This window comes from Chinchilla lanigera, unplaced genomic scaffold (genome assembly GCF_000276665.1).
Source record: "Chinchilla lanigera isolate Chin_1 unplaced genomic scaffold, ChiLan1.0 scaffold00028, whole genome shotgun sequence".
Classification (NCBI taxonomy): Eukaryota; Metazoa; Chordata; class Mammalia; order Rodentia; family Chinchillidae; genus Chinchilla; species Chinchilla lanigera.
Window position 1 is genome coordinate 23787553 of NW_004955429.1, and position 4938 is coordinate 23792490.

Below are 4938 nucleotides of genomic sequence, written 5' to 3' on the forward strand. Positions count from 1 at the left end.
AGTGCGGACCCCCGACCTTAGCGTCTGCCTCCTACCCACACAGTGCGGACCCCCGACCTTAGCGTCTGCCTCCTACCCACACAGTGCGGACCCCCAGACCTTGCTCCGCCTGCCCCTGAATTTATTATTTATTTACAAACATTCTGCACCACTGCTGAAATAGTTAAAGTCATAATTTAATGCCAATAGAGAATGGACATATAGGGCTGGGGATTTAGCTCAGCGGCAAAGTGCCTGCCTGGCAAGCACAAGGTTGTGAGTTCGGTTCCTGGTACCGGAGAAAAACCAAAAAAAAAAAAAAAAGAGAATGGACATATATCAAATGCTTTATCCAATGCATTAATGAATGAAGTAACCAATGAGATGTTAATACTGGCTCAAGGAGCGTTTTTGCAAGTGGACACTTTGAGCAATTTAATAAAGGATTGTTAGGATAAGATTGACAAGTCAGATTTTTAAAAGTATTTCATATCCTACAAGGCAATACATTGTAAATTTTGGGGCCATTTTTTTCCAGCAGAAATTATTTGCATCTCTATTGACCTTTTTAGCTAAGTCTTTAATTTAAAGGCTAGTAAAATAGCCCTCCTGACAGCAAAGTAAATCAAATAAATCTTGCATTGTACCAAAAGAACAACCAGAAATCTCTTTGCTGTTTCCAAGTTTTGCATAATTATACTAACAGTCTCCCTCACTTTCAATTAGAGATATTTTTCAAAGATCATTCTCGGTCACAGAAAGGCTGTTGCTCTAAGCTTTGGTTGGCTTGATTATATACAGAGGTGTAGCAAGAAAGGTAGTTCACTATTTTTTGTTTGTTTTGAGACAGGGTCTTGCTAAGTAGTTCAGGTTGGCCTTGAACTCACTATGTAGCCTTGAACTCGGGACAGTCCTCCTGCTTCAGCCTCGCCAGTGCTGGGATCACAGCAAGCACTGTCGTGCCCAGCTGGTAGCTAACTACGTGGTTGACTTGGGTTTATGGGTGAACTCAGAGTCACACGCTGTGGCGCAGTCTCCACGCTCCGGCCGCGCTGCTCCTCGCTCCTGCAGCACGGACGACCCGGAGAAGCCCTCTCAGACAGTCACTTTCCAGCTGCAGCTCTGATTGCACGGACAAATTTTTCCATTATTTTATAAAAGCAAAGGAGTAAAGAGGAGGGCAAATTATTATTGAACTTTTCCAGTAATGATATCGTTATGGAAAGTAAAGAGACTCGTAAAACACTTGCTTCTGAATTCTGAGGGGTCAGTGAGAATCAGATGCCATTAAATGCTTCCTCCCAGTTTATAGAAGCACAGGTTTCTAAACTGAGAGTTAGTTAGATAGTGCTTAAAGATACACAGAAACAGCTCCCTTGTCTTTCCACAAGTGTAGAGTATTCACAGTAAAACTGACAGTGTTCCAGACAAAATATCACAGTGTCATTCCCCTTGCTTCAGTACTCTGTGATTGATTCTTACACATCTGAATTGGGGGCAGAAACCTCTTTTCCTGAAGTAGGCGTGTCTGCGTGTCTGTAACTGGACTGCCGTGGAAACCCCTTTCAGGTCACTGTGACAGTGTGAATGTGACCAAGTGACATCCTCCCCAAAGCTTGCACACAAGAGTCTCTTCTTTTTCATTTATTTGGTGGTTCTGGGGATGGAGCCAAGGGCCTCACGCATGCTAAGCACGTGCTCTACCACCAAGTGATACGGTAACCCCAGAGCGTATTCTCTGAGGTATCAAGAGTTTAAAATGAGGAGAAAAAAAAGAGTTTAAAATGAGGTTGGACATGGTGGCACAAGTCTGTAATCCCAGGACTTAGGATGCTGAGGCAGGAGGATCGCTTTGAGTTTGAGGCCACCTCGGGGTAGATGGTGAGTTCAAGACTAGCCTGAACTGCATAAGCGAGATCCTGCATCAAACTGCCCCCCAGAAGAGTTTAAAGTGGCTGAAATAGTCCATAACTATCCCATAATAGTTTGGTCAATATTCCCCTGTGAGACGTTAATACTGGCTCAAGGACAGTAATACTGTAATAGAGTTAACAAGCCACTGTAGCTTGTTAACTTGTAATATACTAATACTGACGAAAACAAGGAAGTATGATAGATAGCAAGGGCATTGTAAGTTTCTGAGAATTTCCATAAAAATTCAAGTTCTGCACTATTTGTATTAATATTTTTCTGATAAAAATTTAGCCTAGGGAAACCTTGATGTCTCCTTTGATTTGACTATTTTTTCCATTCACCATGCAATAGTGTTGAGCTAATAAAGAAATATGAAGTGTTATATGTTAAACAAACCAAATTATTTCCAGTATCTCGCCTTTTAGAAAGTAAAGAATGAATTGTAGTGATTTCCAAGAAACATTTGAGAAATTTCAAAGGTATAAAAGACAGCTCCCCTCTTTGTAAAATATGTTAAGGCCTAATATTCAGAAAACAAAATAAGAAAATAATTAGAGGATACGTGATACATGGTTAAGGTCAGATTGTAAGGAACCTGGGAATCAATGCTTTGTCATTTATTCAATTCATGAGAAGATATTATAAAATAAACACAAAAGAAAGCATAAGCAACTTTGTTTCACAAGCAAATAATACTTCATATTTTCTTGCATTTCGAATGACCGTCAGCATTATTTTGCAAGGTATATATTCTGCTACCTGGGAAGATCACCCCAAAGGTGCAGAATAACATTTATTGGGAATAATCTACCATTTAGCAGAGAAAAAACCTAGTTTTGAATTAGTATAGTACCCAGAGGTAAATGTTTCATAATGTCTCTCTTTAAATAATCAGTGACTAAGCCCATCAAAACAAGGCAAATCTTGCCAAAATCTAATACATGTCATGGATCCTTGCCAAACTTATGTAGAATAAGCCATGGCAAGTTAAATCTATTCCTCACTCCTTTGACAACTTGTTATTTACTCAAATTTTGTCTTTTCAGTATGTGTTCTGGAACATATTTTAAGACAAAACTTTCTTGAAAAAAAATGCATCCCATTACTTTGCATACACAGTTGTATTTTTTTGCCATTATTGCTGCAAATATGATCTTAATTAACCATGTATATTAATTATAACTTTAACCAAGATAACTAATTTATATTCCTGATGGAAAACTGGGAGGCAGATCACTGAGACTGTTTTTTGCATAGAATTGTTTCAGCAGATTAGTAAAGCTTACCTGTGTACATAACACAACTCTAAAGCCACACACAGACGTCCCTTATGTATCTTCTTAAAGTAGAAAAAAAGACCATTTTCCTTAGCAAAACACAAAGATATAATAATTCTGTCACATGTAAAGATGAAAGGCAGTCAGATGTAGTGGTACATGCCTTGTAATCCCAGCACTTGGGAGGCTGATGCAGGAGGATTGCCAAGAGTTCGAGGCCAGCCTAAATTACATAGTGAGACCCTGTCTCAAAATTTTTTTTTAAAAAGCCAAAATGTACACGAATTTAAAAACAAACTTAGTAACCAGTGTTTAAGTATTTGGTCTTACTTAGAAATCACTCAAGTATCAAAGAATTATTCATTAATTACATTGATTTAATATTAATCCAAGTTGTTAAGTTGTCTAAGAAACTTAGAAATTATGTTTAAGCTGGCATGCTACATAACATACCTACTGTAATAAAACATTCATTGAGATTATGATTTAATCTAATTTAATAATGTTAAGCATTCTGTGAAAGTATTTTTAGTTCCTCTGATGAGTAAATCAGTATAAAATGTAGGAAGTTCATGTTAACTGAACTGTTGTCAGAATAAGTTTCTCCACCTGGGTCACTCTGCTTTCTGGTTTATAATTTATTAAATTCATAGTACTGAAGCTGATTTTTAGAGAATCTTGGTTGATTTTTTATCATGATTTTAAAGTAATTTTCTTTTCGTAGCACTCATTTCAACTAAGGCCCAAGTTTGTCCTGATTGCAAAGTACCAAGTTGTGAAAATCACATTCTAGAAATCAGGGGAAACTTTTAACTATGATCCTTTTTTGTGACTGTTATTGCAATTTCCATATCTGGTAAATTTTTACCTTACAATGCATCTTTAGTAAACATTCTGTATTTTATTTTGTACATTCCACTTAAAGAAAAAGAAAGATGATGAGTTGGCCGTATGTTCCATGAAAAAAACCCGTTTTCATACTCCATGGGCAAAGTTGCTGTCATTGGTTTTCCAGTGTTTATTGTAAGTTAGACTTTGCTTCAGCCTGCGTAATTTCATGCTGCGTTAGCCACAGAAGGAGGTCTTGTGGCAAATGGTATTCACCAGTTTCAGTGAGCAGCAGTGCCAGGTGGGGAAATTGTACCGGGAAGACTCTAACCTTATTTGTAGAGCACCCTAGTTACGCAAAACATCCCTGTAACATCTGCTGGAGTCACGTTCATTAGCAGGCATTTGCAGTACTGTGAATGGAATACTGATTTCCAAAGACCAGCCAATCAACAGTTGCTTGATTTGGAAACCAAATAGTTCCTGTTGATTTGCATGACAGCATCAGCTTGGCTGCAGAGAATGCTGTTTTTTTGGTTTTGACTTCAAGAAAGTGTTGCCTGCAGGATCCTCTAGAAATCTGGTAGATTTGGGGGAAGAGCTGGAAAAAGGCCTTCCCTGCCTGCGGTGACCGTGTCTAGTTGTCCCCTTAAAGCCTCACGTGGTCATAGGTGGGGCTTTCAGAGGTGGCTGGATCTAGAGAGTGTGATGCTGGGATTGATTCATGGTGCAGTGAGAAGCTAAAGGGTGCTAGGATTAGGGGTGCGAGTGCTGCCCTCCCTAAAAAGATACGAGGGATAGAAAGAGCTGTGGTTGTTTCTTGCTTGCTTTGCTACCTTCCACACATGTGAACTCTTTCTTCTCTTCAATGCCCCTCTGCAAGCTACCCTGCTTTGGAGCTAGCCAACTGTGGACTGAAATCTCTACAAACTGTGACCCA